Source organism: Alligator mississippiensis, chromosome 3 (assembly GCF_030867095.1).
Source record: "Alligator mississippiensis isolate rAllMis1 chromosome 3, rAllMis1, whole genome shotgun sequence".
NCBI lineage: Eukaryota > Metazoa > Chordata > Crocodylia > Alligatoridae > Alligator > Alligator mississippiensis.
The window spans coordinates 165,774,377-165,791,672 of NC_081826.1; the positions used below are offsets into that span (position 1 = coordinate 165,774,377).

Genomic DNA, 17,296 nt, shown 5'->3' on the forward strand with positions numbered 1-17,296 from the left:
TGCACCTGGGGAGAAAGAACCAGCAGCATACCTACAGGCTGGGGAACTCCCTTCTCGTCAGTGCAGAGGTAGAAAAGGATCTTGGAGTCACTATTGATGCCAAAATGAACATGGGCCAACAGTGTGGGGATGCGGTCAGGAAGGCCAACCGTACCTTGTCATGCATCCACAGATGCATCTCAGGCAGGTCCAAGGAGGTGATTCTCCCCCTCTATGCGACACTGGTCAGGCCGCAGTTGGAGTACTGCATCCAGTCTGGGCGCCGCACTTCAGGAGGGATGTGGACAACATGGAGAGGGTCCAGAGGAGGGCCACCCGCATGATCAGGGGTCAGCAAGGCAGGCCCTACGAGAAGGGGTTAAGGGACCTGAACCTGTTCAGCCTCGGCAAAAGAAGGCTGAGGGAGGATTCTAGTGGCCATTTACAAACCAGTCAGAGGGGACCAGCAGGCATTGGGAGAGTCCCTGTTCCCCCAAACACTACCTGGAGTGATAAGAAATAATGGTCACAAGCTGACAGAGAGCAGATTCAGGCTAAATATCAGGAGACGCTACTTCACTGTCAGGGCAGCTAGGATCTGGAACCAACTTCCAAGAGAAGTGGTGCTGGCTCCTACCCTGGGGGTCTTTAAGAGGAGGCTGGATGAACACTTTGCTGGGGTCGTTTGACCCCAGTACTCTTTCCTACCATGGCAAGGGGTCGGACTTGATGATCTGCTCAGGTCCCTTCCGACCCTACCAACCATGAAACTATGAAACTAGAGTTTGGACTTGTAGTATTAAAAAGATACAGCAGGTGGCCATCCAAGGAAATGTAGATCCATAGAGTATTCGCTATTTTCTTTCAAAGTTGTAACAGTTCATCAGCAGAGCGGAGTGATCTTATTTCTTTCTGTGTGCCTGGGAGACAGCAACTGATCCGGTAGTACTGTGCAGGTGAGTAATAGCAACTGGGAATAAATGAATGCAATAAGTTTGGAATAGAGTTTATTGTATTCTGAATAATTAAAGGGCATCATTGCGGGTTCTTACACACTTAAAATGTTGATTGGATTCTTTCTGTATTTTGTCTAAAGCTCTTCCTGAAGGGATAACTGTCTGCTTGTTGTAACCCGTGATTCACAACCCGGGCACCTTGAGAACCTCTTAAAGTGCCGTAGGGTGCCATGTAATGTTATCTTTGTTAAGTGTGCAGACATGATTCACAAGATAAACTTTGAGATTTCATGCAGGAATCCATCATGTTAAAACCTGTTCTGCCCTGCTGTAGTCTAAGTTCTTTGCAACAGAAAAAAATTGTTTTAGTCTTTTTCTGTAGTCAAAAAACGAGTGAAAACTTACAGCTGGCATTTTTTATTGTTTAATTTGATTACACTGTGTCTATTGGTATCATATTAATTAGGAAATATGCTTTTTTAAAACAAATATGTAGTGTGTTAACAAAGTATTTCTCTTGAAAGCCAAGCAGCTAACAGAGGGCAGCAAACGGAAGAGGAAGTTGCCTAGAGAGTTCACCCCAGGAGGGAGCCAGGAAGTACGGGACTGGGAGTGTGGGCAAAGGTGCTTGGTATACATGTTTTTGTGGTATGTCTCTTGCATCCAGGACCAGAAAGATTACTTGGACAAGGGTTATGAGAAGCTGGTACTGGAGGGGCCAAAGGGCAATAAGAAGCAGCAGCATGTGACTACTCAAAGAAGGAGAGTCCACAGAATCAAAGAGGAGCAGGCTGAAGTCAGCAGCCCCTTTAAGCACTTTGCAGTGGAACTGCATAGGAAGAAGCAGAGGAGAGGACATCTGCAGTCATGAGGCAGCCTAGAGATAGGAAGTGTAAGGCCTCAAGGACAGGGGCTCTAGAACAGTGCACCAAGAAGAAAGAGAAGAGTGGTGGTGGTTGGTGACTCCCTTCTGCAGGGGGACAGAGGCACCAATTTGTCATCCAGATTTGGGGGCCCGGGAGGTGTGCCGCGTGTCTGGAGCTAAATTCAGGACATCACAGACAGTCTGCCAAAGCTTTTCCACTCTTCAGACCACTACCCCTTCCTGCTTGTCTACATAGGCACCAGTGATACTGCCAGCAACAACACTGACCAGATCAGAGGTGATTGAGGCTCTTGGCAGGAGGATTAAGAAGCCTGGAGCACAAGTGGTGTTCTCTGGCACTAGCGGAGGATAGATTGAAGGATAAAGGCACCCAGGAGGGCTGGGGGTTTCTAAGAGGCATAGTACTGGAAGCCCAACAAAAAATTTTCCTGACACAATAGAAGCACAAGAGGAATGGAAAGAGACCAATGTGGCTGCACAAGGAGCTTTAAAATGCCTCAAATGCAAAAGGAAAGCATACAGGCAATGGAAGAATGGGCAGATCACTAAGAAAATGTACCAGGAAATTGTCTCTGAGGTTCTTGCTAAGTCAGGAAGACACTGAATATATTTTGATTTCATCTTCACTCCCACAGTTGAGCTGTGCCTTCCCTTCCCATTTCCAGTAGTTCCTGTTTCTTCACCAGCTTTAAATGTCTGGCAAACATCACCAAACAGGGCCCCAAACAGTTCACCCAGAATCTCTCCGTTGCCCCCTCTCTCAGCCTGTCACATATGATTCGTGTGGCCCAAGCCTCCATGAGGTGGACCTGGACCAGGTTGTCCTGTGCCTCATCTTCATGTAATATTTTTTGGAAGCTCCCAGGATTCATGACAAGAATACTATGTTCCAGTCATGAGTCATGGATCCTTTTGTGGGGGGGGGGGGGGGGGGGGGGGGGGGGGGTGTCTAGTTTACACACATACTGAGCAATGCTGAGCTGTGGAGTTGCCATGGCTTGAAATGCTGTTGACTCTGCTGGGGCCTAGTTCAATGAACTATATGGTAAATCATGAGCCTTTTGGATATGCACTAACATTGGTCTTTTGAGTATGGGCTACAGAAGGAAAGCCCAGAGACCATGTCTAGCCACAGGAAGATTCAGAAGGCAGTCAGAGACAGAGACAGGCTATTGACTGCGGAGCTGCTCCCTGATGACGACTGCCAGGCCGTCTGGGACCGGATCTTCCACAAAGACCTAAAAAAACACCACAGAGACCTGAACTGGCTCATAGCTCATGGTGTACTCCCAGGGAAGGCATGGAGGCACAGAGCAAGACAAGAGTCTAGACCTAGCTGCCCCAGGGGAAGCTGCCAAGATGAGAACGAGACCATCAACCACCTCCTTTGGCTCTGCCCCTATGCCAAGGGAGTATGGAAAAAGGTAAGCCAGCTCCTTGAGGAAGTGACAGGAGTCAGGCTGATGACAAGGGAGGCGGCACTGTACGGACACCTGACTAAACTTCAGGGGTCCCAGACAACTCGATTTGACCAATTTGTGTCCTGCATTAGGAGCACCCTGTGGCAATGCAGGAACCTCCTGATGTACAGTCACGCTAAGCTCAAGCAAATGGATTGTGTTAAAATGTTTCTGAGCGAACTCCAGTCCTACCAGTACTACCGGAAATCAGTGGGAGAAGACTCAGCCAGCTCCACCTGGAAAAGGAACACATGGCAAAGGCTATTCAAAGTCCCCGCAGGAAGGGAAGTGGACAGAGAGAACAAAGGGGACAATGAGACAACTGGACTTGGAGACAGCAAAGAGGACAAGGATCAGCAGCAGTGGAAGCGACAGCAATGAGGACAAGGAATGAACTGAGAATGGAAACCCCAAACCAGGGCCTGGACTAAGGGACTATGCTTGGGTTAGGGAAGGGCAGAGGGAGGGTGTGCGTGGGCACAGGGGAGTGGGTGTGGTTATTGTAATGGGTGCGCAGGTTTCTTAAGATGGGTCAAAAAAAAAAAGGTGCAATGGAAGTCTATGATAGAGGATGGGTGTGTATGTATGTATATAATATATATATTAATAAAAAACATTTTGGCTAAGATCAAACAAGACTTGAAGATATCTGTACTCCAACATCTCCAGGCCTGGGGCTTGCACATTTCATAGATTTCATAGACATTAGGGCTGGAAGGGACCAGCCCCTTCGGAGTCCAGCCCCCCCGACCGAAGGGCAAGAAGTCAGCTGGGGTCATAGGATCTTCTCTGGACTCTCTCAAGCTTCTCCACATCCTTTTTGAATTGTGGGGCCCAAAACTTGGACGCAGTACTCCAGCTGCAGCCTCACCAAAACTGAGTACAAGGGGAGAATGATGTCCCGGGATTTGCTTGAGAAGCATCTATGGATGCAAGCCAGTGTTTTGGTCACTTTACTAGCCGCAGCATCGCATTGCAGGCTCATGTTCATTTTGTGGTCAATGATGACCCCCAAGTCTCTTTCTTCCGTAGTGCTAGCCAGCGTAGCGCTTCCGAGCCTATAAGGATGCTGCAGGTTTTTCCTCCCAAGGAGGAGAACCTTGCATTTTTCAGTGTTAAACACCATCAGGTTCTCATCCGCCCATTTGCTGAGCCTGTCCAGGTCAGCCTGGATCGCCCTCCTGTGTTCAGGTGTGGATGCTTTGCCCCAAAGTTTGGTGTCATCAGCGAACTTGGCCAGTCCGCTTTTGACTCCAATGTCCACATCATTAATGAAGGTGTTGAACAATATGGGTCCAAGGACAGAGCCTTGGGGGACCCCACTGGTCACAGGGCACCATGATGATTGACTTGCATCAATTACCACCCTCTGGGTCTGACCATAGAGCCAGGTTCCCAGCCAGTGGATCATGGTGGACCCAAGGCCATAATTGGCCAGTTTCTCCAAGAGGTGGTCATGGGATACCAGATCGAAGGCTTTTTTGAAGTCAAGATATAAGACATCAATCTCTTCTCCCTTGTCCACGTGATAGGTCACCTGGTCATAGAAGGAAATGAGATTGGTCAAGCAAGACCTACCCGCAACAAACCCGTGCTGGCTATCCTTCAGGATGTTGATGTCGGCCAGTCCATTAAGGATGGCCTCTTTAATAAACTTTTCCAAGACCTTCCCCGGGATAGAGGTCAGGCTGATGGGCGTATAGTTTGCCAGAGCCACTTTCCTCCCTTTCTTGAAGATAGGCACCACATTGGCCTTCTTCCAGTCTTCGGGCACTACACCAGAGCACCAGGAGTTCTCACAGATCCATGCCAGAGGCTGGGCTATGATGCTCGCCAGCTTCTTGAGTACTCTGGGGTGTAGATTGTCAGGGCCAGCTGACTTGAAGGTATCCAGCCTCTCAAGGTGTTCCTTTACGAGGTCAGCATTGATGGAGGGCAGGGGATCTCCCTCACCCAGACCTCCCTGTGCCGTAGTGGGCACGAGCATCCCATGGGACTGATGAAAGACCAATGCAAAGTACCCATTTAATAGGTTGGCTTTTTCCTGGGTGTCAGTTGTCCCATCTGGTTTAGCAGGGGTCCAATGTTGCCCTTGCTTTTCCTTTGGCTCCCCACATATCTGAAAAAGGACTTTTTATTGTCCTTGATACTTGTAGCTAGCTGGAGTTCCGTCACAGCCTTGGCTTTCCTGGTTCGCTCCCTGCAGGACTGGACCAGTGCAGAATATTCCTCCTTGGATGTGGATCCCATGCTCCATCTATTGTAGGCCTTTCTTTTTAGCCTCAGGAGGTCTGCTAGATCCCTGGAGAGCCAGGGGGGCTGCTGTGCCCTCTTGCTGCCTTTCCTCTGAGATGGAATAGAATTAGCTTGTGCATTGAGGATCGCTCCCTTGAGGAGCAAGCACTCTTCCTGAACTCCCCTTCCCCTGGGGTGTGGTCCCTTAGGGCCTCACCGAAAAGCCTCCTGATTTTGTCAAAGTCGGCTTTCCTGAAGTCAAGGACTTCTGTGTTGCTGACTGACTTGCAAGCTTTATGGCGGATGGTGAAGGTGATTAGCTTCTGGTTGCTGTCGCTCAGCTTCCCATCAATCACTAAGTCGCCGATTAGGTCATCCCCAGTAGCCAGTACCAGGTCGAGCAGCACTTTACCTCTCATTGGCCCGTAGACTTCTTAAGTCAGGTAGAGGTCATCCACGCATGATAGGAAGCTTTGCGACCGCTCAGATTTTGCTGAGTGATCCTCCCACAAGATGTCTGGGTACTTGAAGTCGCCCATGACAACCACGGTCCTGGAGCATGCAGCCTCAGCCAGTTCCCGGGCAAACTCCTGGTCAAGCTCTTGACTTTGGGTGGGAGGTCTATAGTAGACTCCCACCGTTGTGTCCCCTGTGCTGTGTTCCCCATGGATTTTAACCCAGAGGGTCTCCAGTCGTCCACCTTGGTCACCAACATCAGCTTTCAGGGATGCATAGCTTTCCTTAACATAGAGAGCTACACCCCCGCCCCTTTTATCTATTCAGTCTCTCCTGTACAAGCCATCTATACCCATGGTCCACATAGGATACTTGTCTGGATTTGGGGAGTATCCAAAGCCCCTGACCAATGGGTCTGTAATGGAGGGTACTTGCCTGGTGGTAGAGCAACACAGACTTGATGATTGAGCTCTGCTTAGCCAAATTTTGGAACTTGACTATTGAACTTTGTCCAATTGGAACTGATTTGGCCTTGAGCTAGATAGATAGATAGTTTGTACTATATATATGTAGGTATAAAAGTGCTGCCTAAAAGTGTGCTTATGGAGTCCCTGTGCTAAAACTTGCAGCAGTTTCAAAAAAGGTATAATGCATCAGCTCTAGATGAATTAAATTACTACAGGCACGTTCATTTCAAAGTCAGCGTTTTCAGATTTACCTCTCACTTCCATGTACTCGGGGAGAGAAGAGACTGACAGTAAGGAGGGAGGAAGGGGCTGCAGGGGGAACAAGTTTGGGGTGCAGAGGGCAAGGAGACCACAACTCCCCTCCTCCCTCCCAATTTAGTTTCCATGCTGTAGCAGTGGGAGAGGGACAAATTCAAGGCAAACCTCCAATAATTGAATTCTGTACCTGAAACACTATAACAAATTTATAAATTTTCCATTTATAAAATATAATTATTAGGGATATAATTATTTTTAAAATATCTGTTTAATCTCTTGTAATTATATCAGTTAACTGTTTAACTGATAACACATCTAGTCCCAGCTGAGGGGTGCGGAGCCCCAGGCTGGCACCTGCCTCAGGGGAGGGTACCACACCTGCCTGCCTGGAGCAATGCAGGGATCTGGGAACTGCACACAGACACACTTACAGCTTGGAGCTGTCCCTCCAGGCCTCTTACAGAGGTGGGGAGAAGATGCAGCAGCAAGCCCTGCCAGAAAACAGAGCCCACATGAAGCCATGGGTGGCAGCAGGTGGCAAAGGGCTTTCCCAGCTGGGAGGGAGGGAGCAGGCCTCGTGTCTCCTTCTAAGGGCTTCTCTCCTACCCCCACCCATGAACATGTAGCTAACATGTAAATTGATGAGCAGGGATCCTGGTTTTCCCTGATAACAAAACAATGACAAATTCCCTGATTAAAATCCTCAAAATCCGTAATTAAAATTAAAGGCCCCACACAGCGCCCCCAGCCCTACTGGCAACTCTCACTCCCCCCTCAACAGCCTTTCCCAGCCCTACTGGTGCCCTCATTCACCCCATAGTCCCCTGGCCCTACTGGTGCCCCTCACTTCTCCACAACAGCCCCCCAGCCCAACTGGTGCCCCTCACTTCCCCACAACAGCCCCCTGGCCATGATGATGCCCCTCACTCCCCAGCCACAGCCCCCTGGCCTTGCTTGTGCCTCTCACTCCCCTGCCCCCACCCCATGCCCATCATAGGTGATGCCTAGGAGGGCACATGCCCCTACTGAGAGCACTGATGCCCCCTGACAGTGAGTGCTCTGGCTGGTAGGGGTAGGAGAGCACGGAGAGTGCTAGTGCTCCCCCCCCCATAAGTGGGTCTGCTGGCAGCATGTTGCTGGCTGGCTGCTGGGGGACCTCTCCCCCAATCACCGGCTTGGGGACCCCCCTTCCCCAGCCCTGCACAGCTCCCTCCTTCTCTCAGGGGCTTCAATCCCCTTCTCCCCCACTTATCTGCTGGAGCTGCTCTGCAGGCATGTCTATGTATGTGGCACCCCTGTCTCATCATCCTCCTCCTGCTCCCTCCCAGCTCCCTACAGGTTGGAACTATGGGTCAGGCCAAGTCAGGTCCAGGTAAGCCTTTGGGTGCCTGAGGTTGCAAGTGAGCCTGAGGCCAACTGGGAGGCACAGCAGAGAAGGAGCTGCAGGTAAACAATGGAGTGAGTCAGGAGCTCCTGCTTGAGAGCAGCTGGGTGAGTGACCCGGCAAGAGACCAGAGGCAGAGTCAGACCAGTATTCTGTGAACCATGCAGAACTTGCTCAGATGAGGGTAGCAGGAGATGCCTAAAAGGCTATGCGCTTGCTGGCCGGGGAGTGAAGGGAATCAAGCCTGAGGACTCCCCCAGGATAGGGTAGGGTGAGTGTGGCCCCAGGGAAAGGAGGGGCAGTATGAGTAAGGCCCAGGAAGGGTAGAATGAAAAAGACCAGGTGAGAGCCAGTGGAGTGAGAGAGACCTCAGTGACAGGGAGGTGGTACAAGTATGGCCGCGTAATAGGACAGAACACGAGAGGCCTAACTCTGTGCTGAATTGGGCCTGGCCTCAGGCCAGAGCAGAGCACAGCTGTTAGAAACATCTGCGAGGCATGGGACACATTAAGGGGTAGTAGGAGCATGTACTTTTGGCCCTTAGACATCAGGGCCCTTGAAAGGCAGGCTCCCACATAATTACCAACTAATGAACAGCAAGGCATGGCAGGAAAGAGAGGCGGGTGGCATCCCCAGAGGCAGTGGGAGACCAGCACTGTGGCGAAGTGTGAGGTCCCCAACCAGACTCTGCCTCTAGTCTCTTGCTGGGTCACTCACCCAGCTGCTCTCAAGTAGGGTCTCCTGACTCACCCTATTTACTTGTGGCTCATCCTTTGTCGCTCCTCCCAGTTGGTTTCAGGCCCACTAGCAGCCTCAGGCATCCGAAGGCTAACCTGGACCTGACTCAGCCCCTATGCTAGCAGACCTACCCTCAAGCTCCCTTCTCACAGGGGCCCAACTCATGCCTTTTTACTTGCAGGGCCTTATCTCGTGCCCCCACATTTGCAGGGCCTCACAATTACTACGCTCTACTCAATAGCCTCATAGCTGCCACTCTTGTGCAGGCCTTCAGGTGCCCCTCTGCACCTCACTCTGTACCTCTGCCGCCTACTCTGAGGCCTGGGGTCAAACACCCCTGCAGGCTCAGGTGCCACTCGTTGGCATGCCTGACCCCCAAATCACACTCTCCCAGGTCTTGTACCCCACATGGGCTCAGGTGGCTGCAGCCGTACCTGGCCCCACTACCCATACTCTGGAGTCTTGCACCCCACAAGACTCAGGTGCCACACCAGGGCATACCTGGCCCTCTACTGCCTCTGGTGTTAAATAACCCACCTGAAGGCAGGGGATGGGGTTAAGGCACCCCTCCTCGCCTTTCACTGGGGAGGTAACTGGGTGGGGCTCCCATGCCACTAGAAGTCCCACCAGGCCACCCTTCCCCAGCAGGGTGCAGTTTCAAGTCATGCCCAGGACCAGGAGCCATCCCTATAAGCTCCTGCCCTTACCTCCTAGTTGTTGCAGGAGCAGCAGCTCCACCAGCTTCCACCTGGTCAGGTAGCAAACTGCTGCCTCAAGCTCTGCTGGTCTGGATCAAAAATGGCTGCTCATCAGAGATGTGGCATCACCTCCTGCCAGCTCTTAAAGTGGCAGACACCAGATGTGCTCTGCCACCCACCTTCCCCCTTAAAATGGTTCCTGGGGGAGTCATTTCCCCACTGCTCCACAAGCAAGCTCCCACAGAGTAACAGCCCTGCTGGTGCTCTGCCACACACCTTCCCCATTAAAAATGACCCTGTGGGTATCTCCTGGCTGCCTTCACTGCTGGTTCTTCTCCAGCCTGCTGCTGTCTGAGTCATGTGGCGAGCACCCCAACTGTGCTCCGCCACAGTACTAGTCTCCCTTCACCTCTCCCCTTCCTCCTTGCTTCCCCAATCTGTCCTATTGCCTTTCCATTCCTGAGGCACCATGCCACTTCCCTTCCCTGTGGACTGTACCCCATGCTAAATGTTAAGTGGTAATGCATTACCAGTATCAATATATTTATCGTTTAAACATTTAAACTTTCACATCTGTAATAATTATATATAATCTAATTATTTGGGAGGTTCTCTTATATTTAAGTAAATATGGTACTTCATCAGCATTCCTGTGCAAGCTATGTATGGTGTGCTTGGTTTTGTATTCATTGGGATCCGCTTTGGTTCAGGCTGTTAGCAGAGCCCCCATTTAATTCATTTATGCACTGACCTATGGTTATATTAATCCATATTTTAGCAAGGCCTACACAAGTACAATTTATTTTAAAATTATGAAAAATCATTAGATACCAGCCTACTGAGGATTTGAATTTGTGTGAAACACTTTTAGAAATGGCGAGAAAATTAAACTAACATTTCCTAATACAGTAAAACCTGGTTAATTTACCAATCCCTTTGAAAGAACAATAATGAGTAATAATGAAGCTGTTTACAGCTTTTTGTAAAATGTATTTTGCCTGCCATATCGAGACATTTGTAATAAAGAAAATGATATATTACAAAAATTCTGAGTATAAATTGCATGAGCTCTGGTTCACTATATGAAGATTATATTATTATACAGATAAATGTTTAAGGTACATTTTCTTACTTAAAAATATCAGCACATTTGCAATATAAAAATTACAGGATTATGAAGGATTAAATGGAACAAAGACTTTGCTTTGCACCCTGACATGCATTCATCATCACAATGGATGATGATTTTGCAACAAACAAACAGTTAATGATACAAGAAAAGTTGAAGAACATACAGTGTTCTTCACAGGTGCTAGGTGCTTAATTATCAGAAGCAAATTCCATTGTGGATTAGGGTGTATACATCTGGAAATGACTAAATAAACTTTAGCTGATGATGACTTAGCTAGAGGGTTTTGTGCACAAATCAGGGCACTGACTAATAAGGTTATAAAGACAAGTTATCCCAGTGACTAATTAACCAGATCTTACTATGGTCTGTTCCAAAGTCTTGAAAGATGCCAGGTTCTTTGGGTAAATCTGATATCTTTTATTAGACCAACTAAAATTGTTGGAAACATTATTTGCAAGCTTTTGGGTACAAACAACCCTTCTTCGGGCAGAGGCAGTATCTGCAGTTGTTTTGTCTCTTCCTCTGCCTGAAAAAGGGTGTTTGTACCCAAAAGCTTGCAAAGAAAATTTTTTCCAACTATTTTAGTTGGTCTAATAAAAGATCCAAGAACTTTGTCTGCCTATGTCCTTAGACCAACGCAGCTAAACCATCACTCCTGAAAGTTGCCATACTCTTCTGTGAATATTTTCTAGGCAGTGAAACTGCAATGAAATCATCTTTTGCAAGGCAACTATTCTAGTCAGGCACAATGATCTTTCCTGGTCAGTTTGGCTTTTTCCATATCAGAACTCACTTTTTATGTTAGGGTCAACTCAGGAATCTTTTTCCTACTAGCTGGTATCCTACCTTCCACGTAGAATATGGTTGGGGTAGTTGCAACTCCCTGAGCCCTGTTTGTTGTCTTACAGGGAGTTTTGATCCTTAGGTGGAGAACCCAGGTCATATCTTTCCTGGAGACAAATGAAAAAGAGTGGTTACAATAGACCTGCTGCCTGGTTCCAGGGGGGAGTTCAGGGTTCATGTATTGAAAGTTGAAGGGTCACTAGATTACTTTTTAAAGGAATCATCTACAGGCAGTTTCCAGTAGAACAAGGAGAAGCAAAATCTTGGATTTTTAGCTGTAAGAAAATGAAGAATTCAGTGTCAAAAATACTAAATTCTATGGCACATTGAATTGCCAAGTTCACAGAGCCCCAGCTGATATGAGCAGTGTAGAGGGAAGATTAGACTTTGTAATGAACAGGATTTCTCAGATATCTAGAATTGCTTGCTTAGTATATAACTTCCAGCAAAAGGGTTGATTTTTTCCCTCCTTATTTAATTAGTATCCCACCTGTCATTAGGTTGTATTTTGTGTTGAATTCTTGCCCAATGTTCCAAAATTCTTGGATGGGTCCCAGTTTTCATAGGCAGTGCCCTCTGTTTTATGAGCTTCCCCTGCAAAACAGTGATAGGTTTGCAGGCAGGCATAACAATTGAACCTTCCAAGAATGTCACTGCTAGGGAACCAGTTCACAAATGTTTCTGGACAGAAGTGTCCACACTTACACTGTTGAGGGTAATGCTCTCCCAGGTCAGGAAATTTGGCAGTGGGGGAGCAGTGGCCATTAATATGGCCATCCTCCCTGCTCTGCCAAATTCCCAAACCCCAAGCCCCATACAGCTTGTCAGAGCTGGACTGTGCACCCTTACCCTCTGCAGGGCTGGGCAGAGGTAAAACTTTACATTCTGCCATGCTGTGGTCTTTCTGAGTTCTTTTCAGCAGAAAAAAATGCTCTAGCATTTTTCTGTAGCAAAAAATGAGTGAAAACTCAGAGCTGGCATTTTCTGAGGGATGCCTTGAGTCTATGCAGGGCACCTTCCCTTGGGTCCAAAAAGGTTGAGAACCACTGCTGTAGGCGATAGATCTTTGGGCAGCAGAGTCCTGGTTGCATACCAGAGTAGCCCCACTGCCCTGCATGCTTTTGGAATGTTCCAGGAAGCTTAAACCAGTACAAAGTGTCCTGTACATTGAGATTCTTGGGATTTAAAATGCACTTACATTGTTCTAGGGGTTCTTTCTGTCCACAGCCTAAAGGAGGCTTGAGTTTCCTGTGGTATTACAACATCATGACGCTGAAGTACAACACTACAAGGCGATGACATTGCATCTCTTTATCTTGTCTCCCTTTCAACCTTGTCATTGTTGCCTATGCTGTGTCACACCACCTTAGTGATTTAGATTTGATGATGCAACTTGAGGAACTTATCCTGTAAATATTTGAGCAGTAATAACAGTTTGGACTTACATGTTATCTTTCCACCATGAATCACAAAGTTCTTTATGAATGTGGGAAAAACATTATTTTCTCCTTATAGCAGCTGCAGAACATGAAATATACATAGGCTTTGAGGAGGCTTGCATCTATTAAAATATCTTATGTACATGACTCAGCCAAAATCAACTCTCAAATTGTTGGAGAGCCAGGAGCAGATCCTTTCGTGCCTGATATTGCCTGGTCCCCGATGTAAGCTCTTGATAGTACAGCCCAGTGCAGGGGTGCTCAGCCCCCAGCCTGTGGGCCACATCCAAACCCCAGCAGTGGGTCACCTGGCCCATGGAGCTCTCCACATATCCCAAAATTTGCTGGTTGGGGAGCAGTGGCACCACTCCCATGCTGCCAAATTTACAGACCTATGGGGAGCTTTGCAGGCTAGATAGTATGGCTCTGTGGCACTCTGCTGGCAGGCCTAGGCAGGAGCAGCATAAGGGTCCCAATCCTTGTGTGCAGGGCTAGTGTGGGGCCAAAGGACCTGATTCCAACATGCAGGGCCCAATCCCAGGGGGTGGGGGTGGTGCAGGACCCCATCTGATATGGAGGGTGGGGCAGAAACAGCCACTCATCTGGCCAAAAAATTGAATACCACTGGCCTAGTCCTTATTCTTTTAGGTCAGTGCCTTACAGGTGGTAAAAATGTTAGGGCTTTTTGTCATATCTTTTACTAAACCAACTGTTGATCAGGTGTTCAGGCATCAGGTGCCCTTCCTGAGTTCTGGTTAATTCACAACTGTTTCTTCTTGTGCTAGCATTGTGCTCTAATTTCAAGAGATCTTTAGTATATTGTAATTAAGAAAATGCTTGTCTATAGATTTAATGGCACTGTAATAAAAACTGAACTGTGTGTGTGTTTGAAGCAAAGTCCTCTCATTCAACAGTAAACTAGTATAATGTGAATGTAATGTGTGTAACAACAGGTAGAACCAGGGGGCAGAGTTGTGCTGACTGTTAATTTGGACTGCAGCTCCCAGAAACTCCCAGGAGCTGGGGGGCAAGGGAAGAAGGAAGAGGAAGCTTGAGGCTGGGGTAAGAAGAAGAGAGAGCAGTGTGCATATGGAGTCTGGTCAACCCTATACAGAGGAGTGCACAGTGGAGCTGGAGATCTTACTGGCTTGATCAGCCAGGACTGTGGATTGAAGGACCTGGACTCAAACTTGGGAGGCAGCTGCAGGCTGCTGTTTGAGTGCTCTAGGAACCAAGGGCTTGTTTGGGACCACCTCTGGAGGTGTGTGGGTGGGGGAAGGAAATTAAATTGCTGAGTGTATGTTACCACAGTGTTGATGTCTCTTTACTTTTTACCTGTTCCCACCCTTGGGCCCATTGACTTGTGACCCTAACCCAAGGGTAGGCAATAGGACAGTGCAAAGCTTCAGTCACCAATTCGATTAGATTTGGAGGAGAGTCGGCCTGATTCAGGGGCCAAATCTCCAAATCCAAATCAAATCAGGAGACCCATTAAAAGCTCTGAGTCAATTCAGAAAAGATTTGGAAAAGATTCGGAGATTTGGATCGGCCAGGGAGATGCAGGCACAGCTTGGCAGCTGTAGGTTCTCCCACGGCTCCTCTGGCCATGCCTGCCTCTCCCTGGGTGGGGGGAGAAGTTCCCTTGACTACCCTGCCTGGCCCCATCAGCCGCCCAGCCCTAGCCTCCCAGCACCAAAAAAAAAAGAAAAGCCCCGCACTCACTGATTGCAGCAGTTACCTGGAACCTGGCAGTGCTCAGCCCCAGCAGCCATACCTCCCAGACAACGCGCAAAGCCCTGCCGAGCCGCACTGCACCCGTGCCATGAGGCAGCTGCCATGTGGGTGCCAGGTGGGGGAGGTGATCCCTGCTGCTTTGCATTGCATAGGGGGGGCACACTCTGCTACGAGCTCCCAGAGGCCCTGGTCGCTGCTGCTTGCTGCTGCAGACAGTGAGTGCGGAGCTTTTTTTGTGTTTTTTTTAAGTGCCAGGAGGCCGGGGCCAGGGAGGGGAATCATGGGGGCTTCTCCCATGGCTCCCCCCACCCAGTGAGAGGAGCCATGGAAGAGCCTGCTGCCGCCCAGCTGTGCCTGCTTCTCCCCAGCCGATTCAAATCCCCAAATCTCTCCAAATCAGTGCCAAATCTTTCGAAGCTGATTCAGCTGAATCGAATGGGGACAGTGATTTGAATCACCGAATTATATCACTGTCCTCCAAATTGGCCAAATCCAAATCTGAATCAAATACTTCCCTATTCCCATGGGTCTAGTAGGCAACCTCTGGTATGTGTGCCAGATAGGGTTGCCAACCCTCCAAGATTGCCCTGGAGTCTCCAGGAATTAGATATAAATCTCCAGGATACTGCTGAGAGTCACCCGAGAAATAAATGATAGGACATTCATTAAATTAAATATTAAATGTTGAATCTGGTGTAATCCAGTGTGTTTTTAAAATGTAATGTTAATGTGCATTTGTCTTCCTGATGTAAAGTCTACACACCATAATCTGTAACTGATATATGCAGGCACGTTCACGTTGTGTCATGGGCACACTGGCGTTCTGGAAACCTCCCAGAATAGATTCAGAGTTGGCAACCCTAGTGTCAGAGAGTGGCATGTGAAGGCATTTTGCTTGGCATGCACACCTTGGGGTGGAGGCCAGGGCCGTGCTGCCACAACAACGATTGGACCTCTTATGGCTCCCCCACCATCTGCCCCTGGCACGCCAACATCTTACAAGTTAAGGTTGCGGGTGTTTTTGGCACTCTGTCCAAAAATGTTGCTGATCTCGGCCCTAAACCCTATGCTTTTCTATATGTAAGTGGGAACTCCCCCTTGCTTTTTGTGCCAGTTTATGGGGTTGCAGGGTTGGCACAAATTGGTGGTAGGGTGGGATTCTGAAGGGGGCTATCCCACAGGTGAGGCAAATGGAGATTGGTGGTCACAGGCCATAAGGCACAGGGCAGACTGCTGCAGTGAGTGTGTAGATTTTGTTTGTTGTGTGGGCATTTGATCAGGGAAGATAAGTACCACAGAAGAGGTGTTGAACAGGGAAATTCCTTAAGCAAATGGGGTTCTTAATCCCAATTAAGGACCCCACAGTGAAAGGGATGGAGCCCCAACTCTCACTAACCGTAAGCCTGCAGCCTGGCTCTAGTTAGTGGAAAATAATTAATTATTGAATCAGTGACACCACCACAAGACAGAGGGGTAACAACAACAACTGTATTCAACAACAAACAATATACACAACAACAGCAACCCCAATATCAACAACAACAAACAACAGTGCCAATGCTAGATTCAAAAGAGGGTGCTAAATAGCAGTAGCCAGTGCTCACTGCAGACAGCACCACTCATCACTGACGCAGATCCACACACTGCAGATATCGGTCCCCTGAACCCTCGCTCTGTGACACTCACCAGGCAACTCATACAGACTCAACTGCGGGCTCTGGTGCGGTCTTGGGCGCAGCCCCAGACTCACTCTCACTCACATAGTCTCTTACCCACAGACCCCAGAGACGCTCCAGACTCAACAATGACCAACGGACAGACCGCACCAATACACACAGTTGCATGCAGTCCCACACCCATTATCAGGTTGCACACCACACACAATCACCCAGTTGCCCCAATCACCCACCCAGCAGCCCAGTCACACACTGAGCCTTGGGTACAAGCCCTTTTATGGCCCTCAGTTGTGCCGCATTTCTGAACCAACCCGGCTCTTAGAAGATATGTCAATCATTTCTCCAACCAACAGATGTGCATGTTAATCAAAACTTTGATACACATTTATCAGTCTCTCAGGCTTTATCCAATCATTGTACCAATCAGCTCAGAAGGGGTGCTTCATGTCTTTTTGCAACTTTAGCACTAAATCTGTTTATCACCTGTGTGCCAACTGAGCACATTCAAAGTTCAGAAAGTAGGAGACAGTTCAATAGTTCAGACTTTCTGGGGCCTTCTTGAACCAAACACTGATGAGCTTGCACAACTGTTAAGCTCAAGGCTGGGGACACTGAGGCTTGTAGCCTAACAATTCCCCTCATTGATGGCTTTTGAGCACCCTCAGAAAGTCTATGATTATTACTGTCGAGTCACAGTGTTCTCCCTTATGTCACAGTGGCCTAGCGGAGCAGTGTGCGGTCATCTACAGGATATACACCATATATTGTGTTGTTTGGATGGGAGATTTGCATACCTGGTGATATTGTCTCTGGAGTAAATTTATCAGAAGAATTTAACAATTCATCTGAATATGTTACAAAGAATTCAGGATACCTGAGTTTAGTTAGCTAAGCTGTGAAGAGACCTCAGGCTGCAGCCACACAAAGGCAAAAACAGTACTATGACCTCAGGGTC

General features: G+C 48.4%; 1 protein-coding gene across 1 annotated transcript in view; it reads left to right on the forward strand.

Annotated features, from left to right (window-relative positions):
- The first annotated feature begins 832 nt into the window (after nucleotides 1–832).
- Nucleotides 833–17,296, forward strand: part of PTGR1 (prostaglandin reductase 1) — a 45,195-nt gene continuing 28,731 nt past the window's right edge. The window contains exon 1 of the mRNA XM_014596348.3: nucleotides 833–935. The gene's annotated coding sequence lies outside the window, so the exon portion shown is untranslated. The remainder of the gene's footprint in view (nucleotides 936–17,296) is intronic.